Below are 22565 nucleotides of genomic sequence, written 5' to 3'. Positions count from 1 at the left end.
GGAATGATACAATATGTGGCTTCTTTTACTGAGCATAATGTTTTTAAGTTTCATTCATGTTGTAACATGAATGAGTTCTTCCTTCCTTTTTATTGCTGAATAGTATTCCTATACGTTTTATGTTAGGAAGGAAACACACCACCACCACCTGGAAGCCAAATATGGTAGTGGTTTTACAACTATCCTTTCAATCTGGAATGAGTCAGTATTGCACCAGGCAGCTGGGGAGGGGGGGGCGGCGGTGTTGATTTCATTCCCTTTACTATCTGAATGTCTTTTGGAGAGAAAGCGACTGAATAACATTTGTGGACCAGGAAGTTTGTTTTTTTTTTTTTAATTTATTTATTTATTTATTTATTTTTGGCTGTGTTGGGTCTTCGTTTCTGTGCGAGGGCTTTCTCCAGTTGCGGCGAGCGGGGGCCACTCTTCATCGCGGTGCGCGGGCCTCTTACTGTCGCGGCCTCTCCCGTTGCGGAGCACAAGCTCCAGACGCGCACGCTCAATAGTTGTGGCTCACGGGCTTAGTTGCTCCGTGGCATGTGGGATCTTCCCAGACCAGAGCTGGAACCCGTGTCCCCTGCACTAGCAGGTGGATTCTTAACCACTGCGCCACCAGGGAAGCCCGATCAGGAGGTTTTTGATTCTTATTTTCATGGCTGCCTTAAAGATTTAATCTCTCTCATGGTAGAGAGAGTTGCGCTTTTCTTAGAAACCCAGCAATCTAGCCACCACCCCTGATATTTTCCTTGGGAGAAATGTTAAGCCTTCAGGACCATTAAAGCTGTCTTTATCATTATTGTTTGTTGCGTGTCCTCAGTCAGGTTTGGATAACCTCCTCCAATTAGGCTGGGCAAATTGTAGTGATGCTATCTAATTAGGGAGAGTTCACCTCCTGGAAAAAGGCTAGCACTCCACAGCTCAACCCAAATGGCTAAAAACGTGCTGCTCTGCAGAACTCCCACAAAGCTCAGCCCTCCTGTGATGTAATTTCACCAGCCATTTTAGCGGAGTCAGAACTATGCAGCTATTTCCATCATCAACCCTGAGTCTGTGACTATTAAAAAATAAAGGAAATACCTCATTGAGTTTCATTGGTTGTTTACCCAAAGATGCAATTTAATTATTTTGTTTTGAAACATTTAAGAGAAGTTAGTCTTTATTTTTCTATTTTGAAAGGCCAACCATGGAGAGTGGGGATGAGATTTCTCATTCTCACTTAGTTTGTACCTCAGGCTCACCATAAGTATATTGAGAAAAAAAATATCTGGACTTAAGAGGTAGTTGCTTCTGCTGTGGAAACATCTGAAGAAGAGACGGAAAGTCAAATAAATCTGGGTATGATTGACTTAAAAAGACAAGTTGTTAAAATTATAGTTTTGTATTCAATTGGATAACATTTCAGGGTATTGTACTTCTAGGATGCCTAGTTAGTTTATCCTGCTTTAATTAAGAGTATTTGATATTCAAATTTTAGACTCTCTGTAGAGCGGTGGATTCCTAACTGGGCTGCACAATGGAATCACCTGGGGAGCTTTAAAAAGTACTGAAGCCTGAGTCCCACCCCAGAGATTCTAATGTAATTGGTCTGGGTCAGGGCCAGGGCATTAGGAGTTTTTAAAGCTCTCCAGGTGATTCTAATATACTGCCCAGAGGGCCTAATACTTAGGTCAATGTTAGAGGTTAAACGAATAATTCTAATTTTTCATTCTTCTTTCATTATCTTTTCATTAAAATTCCACCGTAAATGTGCCTACTGCGTTCCCCTGTTAAAACATGGAAGCATCTTCTGGCCTGATGGTTCTTTGAAAACGATCCTTAACAGAAAGGTTGGAAACTCATTTTCAAAAGCAATTTTCCCTGAGTGTAGTGTCTGATCACATTTCTAACTTTGTGCAGAATGGGCTGGCATTGGGTAGGGAGTGGGCTGCCTCTCAAATTGATACCTTAGGTGGCATCTTCAGGCTTTAGGATGAGGCTGAAAAGAGTTTCTCAAGTATAGCCGGGTTCTCTGAGTGGACTTGGCTCATTGGTTATACGTAGATAACCTCTAGTTTATGGGTCCCCTCTCTTCTGTTTTTATCTAAGTATGAATCTGGTGTTACCCTGAAGATTTTATGTTTTTGTTGTTGGTATTTTGTTTTTATTTTTTAAAGGAGTATCATTCCTGTCCCACGCCCTATACCTTTAACCTCCCCTGCAGACTGTTACTTAGCTAATGCGATGCATAGTGATTTGATTTTATTTTGGTTATGGTGATCTTAAAGTGAGTTTGTTCCCTTTTAGGAAGTGTATGTTTATCCTGCAGTATCCCATAAGTCTCTATGATTAGTTATAGAGCATAATCAGTTTGGAAACTCCTATCACCTACGTTATTTGACCCACACTGATGTTTATTTTGTATCCATTTTTACTGCTTGATTCCTTTCCATTGTTCACATGTGATACTAAGCAAGTATGTACATCTAGCCTTTCAGTTTTTGATGATTTCTAGCAATAGAATAAATGTTCACAGCCTCTGAGGAGTGAATATTAAAAAGTTGACTCAGAGATAACCTTATGACCACGAGCAATCACTTTCTTTTTCTGGGGCTTAGTTGCCTTTCCTATAAAGTGAAGGAGATTAGACCAAGCGATTGGAAGGGACCTCCGACTGGCTGAATTCTGTGGCTGGGCAGATGCTCCCTGGGCACATATAGCCTTCAAGAGCTGTGCTGTTTCTGGGGTTTGGAAACCTTAGGAAACACTGGCTGTGCCAACTACCTCCCAGCACTCATCCCTTCTTACGGAAGGTCTCTTGCTATTCAACTCTCACTGCTAAACCGTGGCCTGGATCATGTTGCCCCTTACTTACCAAGAAGTAATGGAGGTCACATTGCCACCGGAATGCCCTCCTAAGCGAGGAAAGCAGTGACAGGGAGCATAAATTCATTGTATAGGCCCAGCACACGTCCCATGCAAGCTCCTGAAGGTGAATGATCTTTCTCTCTTGTTCATCACTGCACCTCTAGTCCCCAGTGAAGTGTCTAGCACATAATAGGTACTCAAGAAATATTTGTTAAATGAATGAGTCAATCCCATTCTATCTTGTCATTTGCTATATTGTTTTTTAAAAAGTTAACTTTTAAAAAAAAATTATTTATTTATTTATTAACTTACTTATGGCTGTGTTGGGTCTTCGTTTCTGTGCGAGGGCTTTCTCTAGTTGTGGCAAGCGGGGGCCACTCTTCATCGCGGTGTGCGGGCCTCTCACTATTGCGGCCTCTCTTGTTGCGGAGCACAGGCTCCAGACACGCAGGCTCAGTAATTGTGGCTCACGGGCCCAGTCTTTCCGCGGCATGTGGGATCCTCCCAGACCAGGGCTCAAACCCGTGTCCTCTGCATTGGCAGGCAGACTCCCAACCACTGTGCTACCAGGGAAGCCCCCTAAAAAGTTAACTTTTGAACAGTTTTAGGTTTATAGAAACATCGATAAGATAGTAGAGTTCCCATATACCCCACACCCAGTTTCCCCTGTTAACATCTTACGTTAGTATGGCACAGTTGTCACAATCCATGAACCAATACTGACACATTTTTTAAAATAAATAAATTTATTTATTTACTTTTGGCTGCATTGCGTCTTTGTTGCGGTGCACGAGCTTCTCATTGCAGTGGCTTCTCTCGTTGCGGAGCATGGGCTCTAGGCACGCAGGCTTCAGTAGTTGTGGCATGTGAGTTCAGTAGTTGTGACGCACAGGCTTAGTTGCTCCATGGCATGTGGGATCTTCGCAGACCAGGGATCGAACCTGTGTCCCCTGCACTGGCAGGCGGATTCTTAACCACTGCACCACCAGGGAAGTCCCAATACTGACACATTAACTAAAGTCCGTATTTTCCGCAGATTTCCTTAGTGTTTACCTAATACCCTTTTTCTCTTCCAGGATCCTATCCAGGATACCACATTACGTTTAGTCAGCGTGTTTTCTTAGACTCCTTTGCACTGTGACACTTTCTCAAATGTTGCTTATTTTGATGACCTTGACAGTTTTTTTAAAAATTTATTTATTTTATTTATTTATTTTTGGCTGCATTGGGTCTTGGTTGCTGCGCATGGGCTTTCTCTAGTTGCGGCAAGCGGGGGCTACTACTCTTCATTGCGGTGCGTGGGCCTCTCATTGCAGTGTCTTCTCTTGTTGCAGAGCACAGGCTCTAGGCATGCAGGCTTCAGTAGTTGTGGCACGTGGGCTCAGTAGTTGTGGCATGCAGGCTCTAGAGCACAGGCTCAGTAGTTGTGGCACACGGGCTTAGTTGCTCCATGGCATGTGGCATCTTCCCAGACCAGAGCTCAAACCCGTGTCCCCTGCGTTGGCAGGCGGATTCTTAACCACTGCACCACCAGGGAAGCCCACCTTGACAGTTTTGAAGAGTACTGGCCAGGTATTTTGTACAGTGTCCCCCAGTTGGGATTTGTCTGATGTTTTTCTCATCATTAGACTGGGGTTATGTGTTTTGGGAAGGAGGGCCACAGAGGTAATGTAACACATCACATCAAGGGCACCTACTATCAACATGACTTATCACTGTTGATGTTGACCTTGGTCACCTGGCTGAGGAGTGTTTGTCAGGTTTCTCTACTGTAAAGTTGCTCTTTTGTTCCCCCTTTCCATGTTGTCCTCTATGGAAGGATGTCACTATGTGTAGCCCACACTTAAGCAGTAGGGAGTTAAATTCAACCTCCTTGAGGCCAGAGTAACTTACATAAATTATTGGGAATTCTCCTGCAAGGAAGATTTGTCTCTTCTCTCCTGTTTATTTCTATACTTTTTTTTTTATGTATGTGGCACTTCTTCTCCAAAAGGCTGTAAGCTCCTTGAAGGCAGAGACCATTCCATGTGCTCCTCTATGTTCCCAACGACTTGCACGATGCTTTGGAGTACAGACTAGCTGCTCAGTCAACAGTGTAAAGGATGGGCCATAGCTTCCAGTCCTGGGAATTTTCTGCTGATGGCTTATCCTTCTTTCTCACTGTGAGATTTGGGCCAGAAAGTTGCATATTTGGTTCTCAGCAAAGGTATAATCAAAATGCTAAAATAATGGTGATCCTGACACTGTAACAAGCTCTTTATACGTGTTATCATAGAATCTTTGTAACACACCTGGGAGGTGGATATCATCCTAATTTCATAAATGAAGATACTAATGCCCAGATTTATTAGAAGACATGTCCCAAGTCACACAGGTAGAAAGCAGAGCCAAATCGGGGTCTCTAAAGCCCATGCCTTTAACCACCAGATTAAACCGTCTTTTCCCTCATAATAGCCAAATAAAGCCACATGGAAAGGTTTGAATAAATGCCAGAAAGTGAGGGAAATGCCAAGGACTATATATGGAAAAGGAAGAAATAAATCCTTTAGTGGAAGTGCCTGGTAACATCTTCCAGGAATGTGTGGCCATTGAAATCTGCTCTAAAATTAGTACATCCTCAGAGAAATGCATAATTGGTAGGTTAGCATAACAAAATAATTAGAAAATATTATTATGCATTCCAAACACAACACAACAGGTTCTGCTCATACTATTAACATTCAAGTCAAATAATAATTTCTTTTTTTAATATATTTATTTATTTATTTATTTTTGGCTGCGTTGGGGCTTCGTTGCTGCACGCGGGCCTTCTCTAGTTGCGGCGAGTGAGGGCTATTCTTCGATGCGGTGCGCGGGCTTCTCATTGCAGTGGCTTGCTTCTCTTGTTGTGGAGCACGGGCTCTAGGCGTGCCAGCTTCAGTAGTTGTGGCACACGGCTTAGTTGCTCCGTGGCATATGGGATCTTCCCAGACCAGGGATTGAACCCGTGTGCCCTGCATTGGCAGGCAGATTCTTAACCACTGCACCACCACAGAAGTCCCTTCAGCTGTTTTTAGATTGAGTTATTTAAGATCAATAGTTTTTTAATTGTAATAAAAGCTGTTACATGACTAAAGCTAAATTATTATGCATTAGGCCCAAGAGTTGCATTTGGGGTTTTAGTTTTCTTCCTTAAAAAAAATTGTTATGAAAATTTTCAAACATATGCAAAAAGTAGATAAAATATTTCAGTGAATCCATCTATTAAGCCGTTTGAACAATGATCAGCTTATGACCCTGTTTTGTTTCTTCCATGTCCTTACCCCTGATTATTTTGAAGAAATCTCAGATATTATGATCTTGAATTTCTAAAGATCTTTCTGTAAGAACTCTCTTTTTAAATATAACAATATTAGTATTATCATACCTAAAAAATTAATAATTCTATAATAATTAGCCACTTACGGTTTATATTGCTTCAGTTTTCTTACAAATTTTATATTTAAATGGATCATCTGCTGAATGAAGATAAAAATAAGGTTTATACATTATAATTATTTGATGTGTCTCTTAAGTCTCTTTTGATATTTAGGTTCTCCATCTTTCTTTTAAAATTTTCTTTCTTTATCTGTTTGCTTTTTATTGAAAAATCCAGATCATTTTCTGTAGCTTTCCTCATGGTTTGTATTTTGCTGATTGTATCTCCATGGTGTCATTAAACATGTTCTGCTGTCCCCTGTATTTCTTATAACTTTGGGAATTAGCTATAGAGGCTTGATCAAATCAGGTAATTTTGTTGTTGTTCTTGTTGCTGTATGTATGTGTAATACTTTATAGATGGCACTTTGTACTTTTTTTCCCCTCCAAGGGAATCAGATTAAATTTATTTAAGTCAATGACTGCCAAACTTATCCAACCATAGGACTCTTTAAAAAATAACAAATAAAATCTCTTGGGACTTCATTGATCATATTTAATAAACAGTCGTCAAGTGGGTAAGAGTATCATTTATATTCTGTAGGACAGGCAGTTTGTACTTTAAATCATCAGAGGTAAAATGTTTCCTTTTGTGATGTTATCAGCCATTAGTAAGCATTGTCTTGATCCATTAATTTATTGGACCTTACAAAGTGGTGATATTCTTAATTTTAGCATTCCTTCTTCATTTATAATGTGGAGTACTTCTAAAACGAGAATCCTCTCTCTTTTTTTTTTTTATCCCGAGATACAGATCTTATGGGAAAGGCAAGATAAATGCTTCATTTTTTTTTTAACATCTTTATTGGAGTAAAATTGCTTTACAATGGTGTGTTAGTTTCTGCTTTATAACAGAGTGAATCAGCTATACATATACATATATCCCCATATCTCCTCCCTCTTGCATCTCCCTCCCACCCTCCCTATCCCACCCCTCTAGGTGGTCACAAAGCAACGAGCTGATCTCCCTGTGCTATGCGGCTGCTTCCCACTAGCTATCTATTTTACATTTGGTAGTATATATAAGTCCATGCCACTCTCTCACTTCGTCCCAGCTTACCCTTCCCCCTCCCCGTGTCCTCAAGTCCATTCTCTATGTCTGTGTCTTTATTCCTGTCCTGCCCCTATGTTCATCAGAACCTTTTTTTTTTTTTTTTTTTTAGATTCCATATAGCATATGGTATTTGTTTCTCTCTTTCTGACTTACTTCACTCTATATGACAGACTCTAGGTCCATCCACCTCACTACAAATAACTCAATTTCATTTCTTTTTATGGCTGAGTAATATTCCATTGTATGTATGTACTACATCTTCTTGATCCATTCATCTGTCAATGGACACTTAGGTTGCTTCCATGTCCTGGCTATTGTAAATAGTGCTGCAATGAACATTGTGGTACATGACTCTTTTTGAATTATGGTTTGCTCAGGGTATATGCCCAGTAGTGGGATTGCTGGGTCATCTGGTAGTTCTATTTTTAGTTTTTTAAGGAACCTCCATGCTGTTCTCCATAGTGGCTGTATCAATTTACATTCCCACCAACAGTGCAAGAGGGTTCCCTTTTCTCCACACCCTCTCCAGCATTTATCATTTGTAGATTTTTTGATGATGCCCATTCTAACTGGTGTGAGGTTGATACCTCATTGTACTTTTGATTTGCATTTCTCTAATGATTAGTGATGTTGAGCATCCTTTCATGTGTTTGTTGGCAATCTGTATATCTTCTTTGGAGAAACGTCTATTTAGGTCTTCTGCCCATTTTTGGATTGGGTTGTTTGTTTTTTTGATATTGAGCTGCATGAGCTGCTTGTATATTTTGGAAATTAATCCTTTGTAAGTTGCTTCCTTTACAAATATTTTCTCTCATTCTGAGGGTTGTCTTTTCATCTTGTTTATGTTTTCCTTTGCTGTACAAAAGCTTTTAAGTTTCATTAGGTCCCATTTGTTTATTTTTGTTTTTATTTCCATTTCTCTAGAAGGTGGGTCAGAAAGGATCTTGCTGTGATTTATGTCATAGAGTGTTCTGCCTATGTTTTTCTCTAAGAGTTTTATGGTGTCTGGCCTTACATTTAGGTCTTCAATCCATTTTGAGTTTATTTTTGTGTATGGTGTTAGGGAGTGTTCTGATTTCATTCTTTTACATGTAGCTGTCCAGTTTTCCCAGCACCATTTATTGAAGAGGCTGTCTGTTCTCCATTGTGTACGCTTGCCTCCTTTATCAAAGATAAGGTGACCATATGTGTGTGGGTTTATCTCTGGGCTTTCTATCCTGTTCCATTGATCTGTATTTCTGTTTTTGTGCCAGTACCATACTGTCTTGATTACTGTAGCTTTGTAGTATAGTCTGAAGTCTGGGAGCCTGATTCCTCCAGCTCCATTTTTATTTCTCAAGATTGCTTTGGCTATTCATGGTCTTTTGTGCTTCCATATAAATTGTGAAATTATTTGTTCTAGTTCTGTGAAAAATGCCATTGGTAGTTTGATAGGGATTGCATTGAATTTGTAGATTGCTTTGGGTAGTAGAGTCATTTTCACAATGTTGATTCTTCCAATCCAAGAACATGGTATATCTCTCCATCTGTTTGTATCATCTTTAATTTCTTTCATCAGTGTCTTATAGTTTTCTGCATGCAGGTCTTTTATCTCCTTAGGTAGGTTTATTTCTAGGTATTTTATTCTTTTTGTTGCAATGGTAAATGGGAGTGTTTCCTTAATTTCTCTTTCAGATTTCGCATCATTAGTGTATAGGAATGCAAGAGATTTCTGTGCATTAATTTTGTATCCTGCTACTTTACCAAATTCATTTATTAGCTCTAGTAATTTTCTCGTAGCATCTTTAGGATTCTCTATGTACAGTATCATGTCATCTGCAATCAGTGACAGCTTTACTTCTTCTTTTCCTATTTGGATTCCTTTTCTTTCTTTTTCTTCTCTGACTGCTGTGGCTAAAACTTCCAAAACTATGTTGAATAATTGTGGTGAGAGTGAACAACCTTGTCTTGTTCCTGATCTTAGTGGAAATGATTTCACTTTTTCACCATTGAGAATGATGTTGGCTGTGGGTTTGTCATATATGGCCTTTATTATGTTGAGGTAAGTTCCCTCTATGCCTACTTTCTGGGGGGTTTTATCATAAATGGGTGCTGAGTTTTGTCAAAAGCTTTTCCTGCATCTATTGAGATGATCATATGGTTTTTCTCATTCAATTTGTTAATATGGTGTATCACATTGATTGATTTGTGTATATTGAATAATCCTTTGCATTCCTGGGATAAACCCCACTTGATCATGGTGTATGATCCTTGTAATGTGCTCTTGAATTCTGTTTGCTAGTATTTTCTTGAGGATTTTTGCATCTATTTTCATCAGTGATATTGGCCTGTAGTTTTCTTTCTTTATGTCATCTTTGTCTGGTTTTGGTATCAGGGTGATGGTGGCCTCGTAGAATGAGTTTGGGAGTGTTCCTCCCTCTGCTATGTTTTGGAGGATTTTGAGAAGGATAGGTGTTAGCTCGTCTCTAAATGTTTGATAGAATTCACCTGTGAAGCCATCTGGTCCTGGGCTTTTGTTTGTTGGAAGATTTTTAATCGCAGTCTCAATTTCAGTGCTTGTGATTGGTCTGTTTATATTTTCTATTTCTTCCTGGTTCAGTCTCAGAAGGTTGTGCTTTTCTAAGAATTTGTCCATTTCTTCCAGGTTGTCCATTTTATTGGCATAGAGCTGCTTGTAGTAATCTCTCATGATCCTTTGTATTTCTGTAGTGTCATTTGTTACTTCTCCTTTTTCATTTCTAATTCTACTGATTTGAGTCTTCTCCCTTTTTTTCTTGATGAGTTTGGCTAATGGTTTATCAATTTTGTTTATCTTCTCAAAGAACCAGCTTTTAGTTTTATTGATCTTTGCTATCGTTTCCTTCATTTCTTTTTCATTTATTTCTGATTTGATCTTTATGATTTCTTTTCTTATGCTAACTTTGGGGTTTATTTCTTCTTCTTTCTCTAATTGCTTTAGGTGTAAGGTTAGGTTGCTTATTTGAGATTTTTTGTTGTTTCTTGAGGTAGGATTGTATTGCCATAAACTTCTCTCTTAGAACTGCTTTTGCTGCATCCCATAGGTTTTGGATCATCGTGTTTTCATTGTCATTTGTTTCTAAGTAGTTTTTGATTTCCTCTTTGGTTTCTTCAATGATCTCATGGTTACTAAGTAGTGTATTGTTTAGCCTCCATGTGTTTGTATTTTTTACAGATTTTTTTCCTGTAATTGATATCTAGTCTCATAGCATTGTGGTCGGAAAAGATACTTGATACGATTTCAATTTTCTTAAATTTACCAAGCCTTGATTTGTGACCCAAGATATGATCTATCCTGGAGGATGTTCCATGAGCACTTGAGAAGAAAGTGTATTCTGTTGTTTTTGGATGGAATGTCCTATAAATAACAATGAATTCCATTTTGTTTAATGTATCATTTAAAGCTTGTGTTTCATTATTTATTTTCATTTTGGATGATCTGTCCATTGGTGAAAGTGGGGTGTTAAAGTCCCCTACTATGATTGTGTTACTGTCGATTTCCCCTTTATGGCTGTTAGTATTTGCCTTATGTATTGAGGTGCTCCTATGCTGGGTGCATAAATATTTACAATTGTTATATCTTCTTCTTGGATTGATCCCTTGATCATTATGTAGTGTCCTTCTTTGTCTCTTGTGATAGTCTTTATTTTAACGTCTATTTTGTCTGATATGAGTATTGCTACTCCAGCTTTCCTTTGATTTCCATCTGCATGGAATATCTTTTTCCATCCCCTCACTTTCAGCCTGTATGTGTCCCTAGGTCTGAAGTGGGTCTCTTGTAGACAGCATATATACGGGTCTTGTTTTTGTGTCTATTCATCCACTCCATGTCTTTTGGTTGGAGCATTTAATCCATTTACATTTAAGGTAATTATCGATATGTATGTTCCTATTACCATTTTCTTAATTGTTTTGGGTTTGTTATTGTAGGTCTTTCCCTTCTCTTGTGTTTCCTGCCTAGAGAAGTTCCTTTAGTATTTGTTGTAAAGCTGGTTTCGTGGTGCTGAATTCTCTTAGCTTTTGCTTGTCTGTAAAGGTTTTAATTTCTCTGTCGAATCTGAATGAGATCCTTGCTGGGTAGAGTAATCTTGGTTGTAGGTTTTTCTCCTTCATCACTTTAAATATGTCCTGCTGCTCCCTTCTGGTTTGCAGAGTTTCTGCTGCAAGTTCAGCTGTTAAGCTTATGGGGATTCCCTTGTGTGTTATTTGTTGTTTTTCCCTTGCTGCTTTTAATATTTTTTCTTTGTATTTAATTTTTGATAGTTTGATTAATATGTGTCTTGAAGTGTTTCTCCTTGCAATTATCCTGTATGGGAATCTCTGCACTAAATGCTTCATTTTTAATCTTTATTTGCCAGTTCAAAATAATAGACTGACAGTGCCTGGGGGGAAGGAGGAAAGGGGAGTTAGTGTTTAATGGGTATAGAGTTTCAATTTGGGAAGATGAGAAAGTTCTGGAAATCGATGGTGGTGATGGTTGCTCATTAATGTTAATGTACTTAATGCCATGGGTAAAATGGGAGCATTTTATGTTGTGTGTGTTTTACTTTAATAATTTTTAAAAAAAATTTATTTGTTTATATATTTCTTTTTGGCTGTGTTGGGTCTTCATTGCTGCATGTGGGCTTTCTGTAGTTGTAGTGAGCAGGGGCGACTCTTTGTTGTGGTGCGTGGGCTCTAGGCATGCGGGCTTCAGTAGTTGTGGCACACGGACTCAGTAGTTGGGGCACACGGGCTTTGCTGCTCCGCGGCATGTGGGATCTTCCCGGACCAGGGTTTGAACCCGTGTCTCCTGCATTGGCAGATGGATTCTTAACCACTGTGTCACCAGGGAAGCCTTATTTTAATAAATTTTTTAAAAAAATATTTATTTATTTATTTATTTGGTTGCACTTGATCTTAGTTGTGGCAGGCAGGCTCTTTTTTTTTCTTTTTTCACTGATGAAAAATATTTTTAATAATAACAAAGACCTGATCATCTATGTTACAATCATATAATTATCATGTATCAAGGAAACAGAAGCAGGTTTGGGGGAATGTTGAAAGAACCAAATAATAGTGTCAACAACAACAAATAACTCAGAAGTTACGTAAGTTGGGTTGAAAGCCACATGCACAAACGGGACTATTTGCTTAAGTTTTGAATGAAATTGGGGGCTGTTCCAGTTCCTGTCAGGCTGACAAACTAGTGGGAGCTGCCAGCTCTCCCCCCAGAGGCAGGCTCTTTAGTCGAGGCCCGCCTGCTCCTTAGTTGCAGAAGGCAGGCTCCTTAGTTGTGTCTCACTGGCTCCTTCGTTTTGGCACCTGAGCACCTAGGTTGTGGCATGTGAGCTCTTAGTTGTGGCATGCCTGTGGGATCTAGTTACCTGACCAGGGATCAAACCCAGGCCCCCTGCATTGGGAGCACAGAGTCTTATCCACTGTGCCACCAGGGAAGTCCCTGTAATAATTTTTTTTTTAAACATTGGTTGGTTTCCGTACACCTTCTAAAGGTGACTGAGTTTGTTTGTTCTTGTCTTTTTTGTTTTAAGTGTTATTAAGAACTCATGGATTTTAGCATATTTAATGTGTTTCAGTCTGTTGTATTATAGTTATTATCCTCATTCATGCTCAAATTGGTCCATTTTTTATCTGTGACACCTTTTCTAGTTTGCTTCTGTGTCCTTTGACATTAACTCTAGTAGTCTTTGATAGCTTCCTTCCTCTCTTGTATGACAATATGTTCCAGGCTCATCATGAAAATTTCCTGCCCAAGACGTGGAATTAGCTAGTTCACCAAGGAACTCTGGTTCATTTTAATGGGAAATGGTATTTAGAGATTATAATCTAGGTGCTAAGCATGCTCATTGATACTGAGTTGGTCATTGTTTCTAGGCCTTTTTTAGTGGACAGAGATAGGGATAATTATTATTTTCTTTCTAAACTACTTGGTAAACCAAGTACCCATGGTTTCATGTGGGTACTTCCAATTCCAGCTCAGGATCATAGGGTGTTTACTTAAACTCATTCATTTTTACTTCTTTGTTGTTTTTCAAATATACTTAAAAATCTCAATTCTCCAGAGAAATCAGCCTATAGCGTTATGAGGATTCCCTTATATAAGAGTCTTTGTTCTTCTCTTGCTGCCTTTAGAAATCTCTCTTTATCTTTAAATTTTGCCATTTTAATTATGATATGTCTGGGTGTGGGTCTGTTTGGGTTCATCTTGTTTGGGACCCTCTGTGCTTCCTGTACCTGAATATCTGTTCCCTTGTTCAGGTTTGGAAGTTTTCAGCCATAATTTCTTCAAATACAGTATCAATCCCTTTCTCTCTTTCTTCTCCTTCTGGAGCCCCTGTAATGCGAATGTTGGAACAACTTAATGTTATTCCAGAGATCTCTTAGATTGTTTTCATTTTTAAAAATTTGTTTTTCTTTTTGCTCTTCTGATTGGGTGATTTCCATTATTCTATCTTACAGATCACTTATGTGTTCTTCTGTATCACTTTGCCTGCTATTCATTCTTTCTAGCGTGTTTTTATTTCAGCTACTGTATAAAATACATAAGCAGGGACTTCCCTGGCAGTCCAGTGGTTAAGACTTCACCCTTCCACCACAGGGTGTGCGGGTTTGATCCCTGGTCAGGGAACTAAGATCCCACATGCCACGTGGCACGGCCAAAATGTAATAAAAATTTTTTAAATTGAAAAAAATAAAAAGATAAGCAACCAGGATATATTGTATAGCACAGGGAATTATAGCCATTATCTTGTAATAACTTTTAATGGAGTATAATCTGTAAAAATACTGAATCACTATGCTGTACACCTGAAACTAATATTGTAAATCAACTATACTTCAATTAAAAATCTCAATTCTTAGTGACACTACTTGAATTACTAATTTGATTTATCTCACAGTACCTGAAAGCAATTTCAGAATAATTATACTTTAAATATACAATTCATGATTTTATTTTGATTGGTGCAATCATTATCTCAGGCATGATGGAAATCAACTAGTTTTGAACAAGTTGTGAACAGATAAACAAAAACCCAGAAAAAACTATATGACAAATAAAACTGTATATCTGTGTGTAATATTAAGCTTAAAGGAGATCAGTAAGACTTTAATAAATTGATAGAAGCAGATACCTACTCCATTTATGCTAGCATGGCATATTTCTGTGGCTTATGAGAACCACAAACTACTGTAAAAAAGGTGAAGTGTAAGGAGTGCTGAGTATTAAGTCTGTTAAATCAGCTCTCTGAATTGGGGTTTCAGAAAATGATTTGACTGTTTTCTCAATTCTCTCGAGGATGGTATATAGCAAGTTCCTGTCTAGATGCAAAGGAGAGAAATCAGTTCATTACACAGATGGATGCTTTAGGTTAATTAGGGCTTGGGAATGGATTGGGAAGGGCTGCTTTAGATTATTCTAGTAAATTTGAATCCCTTTTGCAGAAGCTATTTAAGATTAAAGGGACATTTGTTAGCCTAACTTATTCCTACAAAGGCTAAAGAAATTTCTCTACTGTTCCTATTTGCTCTTTGGAGCAACAAGTTTTTCCTTCTGTTTAAAAATTTGTTTTGGATTGTGGCATATTTGGGATGATGATTTCTGTACTAAGTGATGTTTGTTTGCTTGGACTTGATAGTGACTGAATTTAAATAATTCAACTGTGGTGTGTTAATCACACATTACTACATTTGACAGGCTGGAATTTTTCTGTTTGGCATTTGCTTGTTTGTATTTTAATTTTTTTCATTGACTTCTTTCTTTCAGTCATTTTGGTAGTAAAGTTGGCTTTATTTTTATTTTTAAAATTTGTTTTGGTGTTGCCACTTTTGCCTCCCTCATTGTAGCGGGCATGAAGAAGATGGACCCAATCCCCTCAGAGAGGAAAACATGTTGCCTCAGATATTAAATAAGACTCAGACTTTAAATGTACTCAGAATGCTGATAATACGGAAGTGAAAAATGTGAGAAATACTGTGCTTACTTTCATCTTCCCTTTGAGGAATAACTGTTTTTCTAGGTACAGTAGCTCTTTAAGACTCTGGTGCCCCATTTGGAAGCATAGATTGATGGAACTGAGGCATTAGAGAGTACCTAGTTTAATTCCCTCATTTTACAAATTAGGAAACAGATCAGGAGAAGCTGAATGAGGTGCCTAAGACCAGATAACCAGTTACTGGTAAAATCAGAACTATCCGAAGTCTCCTGGGCACTTTCCAGGGTGCCACACTGCCTTCCACAGAACTTAAAGCTCCATCACTGTCCTGAACACAGCACCAAAGACTGCTGATGACTGACAAACCTGAGCGCAAGCTTTGTGGGCAGATCAAGAGACATAATGTATAAAGCAGGAGGCTTTTGGTAGATGATGAATTTTTTGTGTCATAGTACTCTAAAAAGATGACAACATAGTGGGACATTTGCTACTTGGGGACCACCTCTCAGTCCACAAAAATAAGAACATGTTCACGATTGGTATATTTTGTATTGGGAGAGAGAAAGTCTCTCTCTGTTGCTGCCTTCTCAGTCTCTGAACACTCATGTCGTCAACAACGTTAACTGAGTGCCTTCAGGGGCAGGTGCCGTGCTGGATGCTGGGGAAACAAAGAGGAATGCAACAAAATCCTGCCGTCAAAGAATGCATCATCTACTGCAAAGGAAGGAATAACCAGATACTTCTGTTAGTAGGGAATGCTTAGCAGCCCTCATTCCCAGGGCTTTGTCTCTTATATCTGCTCATGTGCAGCCTATTTCTATTCTTTTTGTCCTTAGTGGACTGGGAATACATATCTTTGCAGACTGTTATTGATTTATCTATTTTTGTTTTCTCGGGGTGACGTTTTCTTTCTTGTTTTTACTTTGTTATTATTTGGGGGGGAGTTGTTTGTTTTTACTTTCCTGCCTTTCTGTAATCTTTGTAGCTCTCCTCTTTCATGTCTGCTGTGTGTATACTGCATGCTGTGTGTGCTGGGTAACTTGTAAAACACTGTGCCGCACAGTTATGTGGTAGACGTAAGATCTGTGTCTACCTAGGAGAACTAACCCAAAATGGCTGTTTTGACGAATGATCCTTGAACTCATAAGTATTTCCATGGAAACAGTGGGGTTTGAGTTAGAATTCGGAGGAGATGCTTTATAGTGTGCAGAGTGTAAATAACATCATTTTAATGTTTTAAAGTACTTTCACATCTATTATTTCTTTATCCTTTCTCCAGTCCTATGAATTACAAGGACAAGTATGAGTATCTGTACTTGGCAGGTAAGAAAAATGCAGCCCTAAGAAATTGTGCTATATAAAAGATACATAAAAAGGTAGAATGGGGCCATGCTGAGAGATTAGTTACCTAGACTTTGTCCATGTTCCTATACTGGTTTCTATTTCTCTGATGTTTTTATGAAATCATGTAATGCTGACTGTACTGTGATAGAGGAGGAAAGGGCTGACATGTCGAACATGGGCATATCAGTCATTTTTGACTCTCCAGCTCACTCCCCTTCTCAGAGTCTGCTGATACAGCCTCTCCCGTGTGTACAGCAGACCTAACCTGGTGACCATGCCCTCCCCAGCCATAGCTGATAGGCCAAGGACAGAAATCTGACCCTAGGTGTACTGTGGGCTTTCTCCCAGAAATTTGACATTGGCTTATAGGAATTACTCAGCATTGTAGTAGTGGCTCTTGAACAAGGACTACATAAAACCAGGGCTGACCCATGGACAGGTTGACCCAGGAAAGCTGGCTGTGGCAGCGAGAAGACTAAAGCAATTGGACATTCACTTCCTGGTCGAGTGAATCCAGTCCCTTCTGAGGCCAGCTTTAATTCCTGGCTGGGAAATACTTGGTTTTCATCCAATAAATTCCCTTTTTGCTTAAATACCTTGAGTGGATTTCAATACCTACAGTCAAATGAACCCCAAGACCCAATCAAATGCTTTATTTAGGCAAAAGGAAATCATCTTAAGAGGTTGGTTCTGGGGCTTTAACTTTCTTTCTAAGTAGAGACCACATTTGTGTCAGGGTTTCTGCCTTTCCAGTGGTACTGATGGAGTGTTTGCGGATTTCCTGTGGGAAAGCACAGAGAGGAACTTTCATTGTTTAAAACTTTTCCAGCATTGGGAAGTTTTTCTTCTATTTCTCCAGTTGATTTCAGATTTGTAGGAATTGGAGGGTTACATCCTGGGATTTCTGTTGGCCATTTCAGAGGCCCTGCCAGCACCTTGCCCACTCCTACTGCCTGCCATCTGGGCTTATTAGGATCCTAGAAAGCTCAGAATTCAACATTTCTTCATAGGTACTTTATTTCCTTAAAAACAAAACACTTTGGAATACATTGTCAACCACTAAGCATTTATTGTGCTACTGTAGTCTACATTCTGGTTGTTTTTGTGGCATTCATTTCACCTTTCCCCATTGTGTAACACTTCTCCACTCAACCTCCTCAGTCCTACACACCAGGGCATGGCACTGACCTGGTCACAGAGCTAGTTCAAGGGCTTCCAAAGCTGAGGACTGTTGTTCATTGTAAGAAGTCATGTTCTCTCTTCCTTGGATGTGAAGGAGAAAGTGTGTTGCCCTGGTAACTGTTGGCAGGCATCTTGCAACAGTGGGGGAAGCCGGCCTGTGGGAGAGGCAACTCATAGAGTAGGGCAGAGCCAGGAGAACTGCAGAGAAGCTGAGCCGGACCTTACGTGAACAATGCCTGTTGCTGACATTTCCTATAGACCTTCCAGTTACAGGTGCCAGTAAATCCCCATTATTATTTAACTAGTTTGAGTTCAATTTTCTGTTATTTTCATCAAAAAATATTCTGATAGATACAGAGCTTTTAAATTCATTTACTTCTTTCAAATTTTGGATTTCTGATTTCAGATTCAAATATTAGCACCTTCAATGTGCTGACATAACACTAGGTACTTCCCATATTAACATTTGCACTCACAACAACCTTATGAGACAGGTACTGCTATTATGGAATTTCCACTTTTCAGGTGAAGATAGGTTCTGGGAGAACCTGTGATTTCTCTAAAGATACAAAACCTATAAGCAACAGTAGAGTCTGTATTGGAGCCTATTGCAAATACCATATTGCATCTATTTCTTATAGAAAAGAAATTAGAGCTCAAAAAATTCAGCTTTGTAGGCAGCTGGCAATAATCACCCATGTTTATGAAATACTTTTTATTTTTCTAAAGCACATTTGAACCTATGCTACCACCACGTTGACAAGTATCAACAGTAGGTTCTGAATGAGGTAGAGGCCAGAAACAAATACTACCTGGGAAATGAGTCAAGGTGTTTTTATCTAAAGGATACTGATGGACGAAAGTGCTATCAGGATACACAGTAGAGATGTCAACAATGTTCTCCAATGACAGACACAATGTATAAGCCTCTGGGTCTCCCAAAGAGGGCTTCAACATCATTGTATATGATTAAATCTGAGTGAGGATTACACTGGGAAGTGTAATCTGAGCAATGGACAGACCCACCCTCCCCTACCCCAAGCCTAGCTGGATCTTTATGATCAGATCATCCACCTTGGTGTTATACAATATGGCCATAGAGACTGGTATAATATAGCATACACAAACATCAACACACACTCTTTTTTTCCCTAGTTTTAAAAATACGAAATGCTTCACAAATTTGTGGGTCATCCTTGCTCAGGGACCAAGAATGACACACAAGGATGTGCGTGTGTGTGTGCACGTGACATTTAAATGAGGGTTTAATATTCTTAAATATCTACCAAAAGTAGATTACAATGCATGATGATCACATAAAATGAGCTTCAATTCTTAGGATCACAAATATTTGGAATACATAATGTCCAGGGATGGATATTATAAGTAAGAAATGTACAAAAGAAGTTTGCTTAAGAAATTCAAAGTTTAAAAATTGATTTTTCCCCCAAATCCAAGTAATTGTGGTCTAGGTAACCATCAGGGTGAAGGCTTCATATGCTCATTCCTTTGATAAGAATCTTCTAATCTTCTCTGTATATTTCCTTTTTTTTTTTTTTTTAAGTTTATTTGTTGGGTGCATTGGGTCTTCATTGCTGTGCACAGGCTTTCTCTAGTTGCAGCGAGCAGGGGCTACTCTTCGTTGCAGTGTGCGGGCTTCTCATTGCGGTGGCTTCTCTTGTTGTGGAGCATGGGCTGTAGGTGCGCGGGCTTCAGTAATTGTGGCCTGCGGGCTCAGTAGTTGTGGCTTGTGGGCTCTAGAGCACAGGCTCAGTAGTTGTGGCGCACGGGCTTAGTTGCTCCGTAGCATGTGGGATCTTCCCGGACCAGGGATCGAACCTGTGTTCCCTGCATTGGCAGGCAGATTCTCAACCACTGTGCCACCCGTGAAGTCCCCTGTATATTTCCAATTTTAGTATTATATATGTGCTGCTGGAGTGAGCACCACACCCTCTTTTAACATATTCATTCTCCCCAGGCTAGCACAGTCTGGTCTAGGATCTTTTCTGATCTTAGAGGAGCTGCAGAATTAGAGCAAAGTTCAGTCACCCAGATGTCTCTGAGAATCTTACAAGTACTCAGACTAGCTATAGGTCTGTCAGAGAGATGATTATAATTTTACAGATAGGAAAATTAAGATAGTTAAATTACAGGGGTTAAAACTATTTGGCCTCCAAGTGCACATAGGTAGTAACAGAACTGAATGAAAACTGAAGTATTTTGCTTTGCTGTTCAGTCTTTGCTTAACTAGAATGCATTAGCTTTTCAATCACAGGAAGTTACCTAAGTAAATTTTGTTGTAACTGAAGCCTAGAACAAAAATCAGGAACGTCATTGGAAGACCAGACTTGTTCCTTTAAGTATAAAACATGAAAGGCCTAAGCATGGATTAGTTTTCAGTAATTAATGTTGAAGAGTTGGTAATGAGACTAGGCACATGGTTTAATCAGACTGTCTTTTGGGAACCCAGATCAGCCACGCTATGATGACTGTGTTACTAATGAGGGAAACATGGCCTCTTGGTCAAGGAAGTGACCATCAATTCCCAGGACAATGCTGATTTCCCAGCATGGTGAGGGCTGCAGGGCCAGGAGGTATTTTCCATGGCTTTCTCATGTGTATTTTGATCAGTGAGCTTTTGATGAAGTGGATAATAGTCTCTTTTCTCATTGCTAATATCCCATTGTGGCACACCAGTAATGGCCTGAGAAGTCCTCTACCACCATAAATTCTAAATGCTCTTGGCTAACTTAACCTTATTAGATAGACTAGAATTAGGGGCATCTTAGATAATGGCTAACTTTAGAAAATTCCTGTATCTCACTTTCTCATTCATTCAAAAATATTTGTTATATACATTCTGTGTGTTGGGCACTGGATAGAGAGTAAAGAGCAAACAGATATGATCTCTGCACTGCTGACGCTTGTAGTTTAGTGGGGAAAGAGGAAACACAATTAAATGTGTAATTACAAATCATGACGGATGAAATGGAAAAGACTTGGGAGCTCTGAAGACATATATCAGGGGATCATATTTTGGGTTAGGACACCACTTTCTGAGAAAGTAATAGATGAGAACTGAAAGATGAGAAAGAACCAGCGAGGTAGAGTGGGAATAAGAGTGTTCTAAGCAAAAGAACAGGCAAGTTAGTTGTCATGATGAAGGGAAGAACTTGTCCAGCTGGAGTAACTGAGGCTGGAGTACGTGAGCGAGGAGGGAAGGGGATTAGCTGGGAGAGGTAGGTAGGCACAAGCTCATGTGCTCTGGTCATTTGAGCTCTGGAATCTTGAGATATCTGGATTCAAATCTTGGCTTCTACTCTTAGTTATGATTTTGGATATGTCACTTCATTTCATTGTGAATCCATTTCCATTGCACTAAAGTAAGGGTAAAATTATCTATCGTGTAAACTAAAGCAGATTAAGAGAATCTGTCTGGCCCACAGCAGTGTCTGTTCCTTTCTCTCCACTATCTGCTTTCTATTCTCTTCTGGCATTTTTATTCAGAGCTATTGATACTGTCTACCTGAATGGGTATTATTTTTAATATATTTATTTATTTATTATTAATTTATTTATTTTGGCTGCACTGGCTCTTAGTTGTAGCACGCAGGATTTTTAGTTGTGGCATGCAGACTTAGTTGCAGCATGTGAACTCTTAGTTGTGGCATGCATGTGGGATCTAGTTCCCTGACCAGGGATCGAGCCCGGACCCCCTGCATTGGGAGCACGGAGTCTTACCCACTGGACCACCAGGGAAGTACCCTGAACAGGTATTTAACATTGGTTTTCTTTGTCCTCTCCCATTATCTTAGGTGGAAGTTTCTTAAAACCTGGATAATCAAAAGCTGAATAATCTAGAGTTAACTCTTATGTAAGAAATCTCAAGTTGCCTCCTTGGCATTACCTTTATTGATGATAACAGACGAATTTAGAGTCAGTCGTCAAAACTTGGTCTTAAGTTGGCCCTTCAGAGATACAGGTTCATGTTTGCTTAATGTTTTATTGCAAAATATCTGTGATTTTTTTAAAATCAGGAAAGACTATCTGTTTTGATGCATAATATGAAAGCTGACTGTGACTTAACAAACTAAAAATATTTATTCAAAAAATATTTCATTTCAGTTATCTGTCATGGTGAAAAGGCAGCTTTTTGTTTCAGTGTAAATCAGTACAACACAGTATGCCTTAGTTTATCAGCACTGTTGGTTCAGAGTGGTTATATGAAAACACTTGGGCAAGCTGTTCCCAAACAGATGCCCCAGATTCGCAAACGTTAGGAAGATGTCACAGGATATACTTGTTCTTCCGAGTAAACGAACTAGATTAAAGAGTTCTTCTGTTTCTTTCCTTCCCCACCCTTTTTGTAACAAAGCATATTGTGAATGAATTTTCTGAAGTGGGAACCAGCACTAATATCTTTTGAAAATGCTGTTACAGGCAGTATATTCTTCACACCATCTTAGTGGCTACCTCTGTGACCTAGAACTACATCCCTGGCTTTCACGGGCCTTAGGGTAAAATAGAACACCGTTATGTTTCCTGCTAACCTCACAGGAGTATTGTGAGGGTTAAACTAGATGCCATTTATAATATAGGTGAGAGTGGGCAATAGTCATTCAACAAGTCTGACTGAATGGAAAGAACTGGAGAGCTCTTTCCCAGTCTGGTCCAGGTGTTACTATCTTATTTGGTACCTGTAACAGTCCTACAAAGTAGTCAGGAAAGATAAC

Source organism: Balaenoptera ricei, chromosome 2 (assembly GCF_028023285.1).
Source record: "Balaenoptera ricei isolate mBalRic1 chromosome 2, mBalRic1.hap2, whole genome shotgun sequence".
In the NCBI taxonomy this organism is placed as follows: Eukaryota; Metazoa; Chordata; class Mammalia; order Artiodactyla; family Balaenopteridae; genus Balaenoptera; species Balaenoptera ricei.
Note: the sequence above shows the minus strand (reverse complement) of the source record.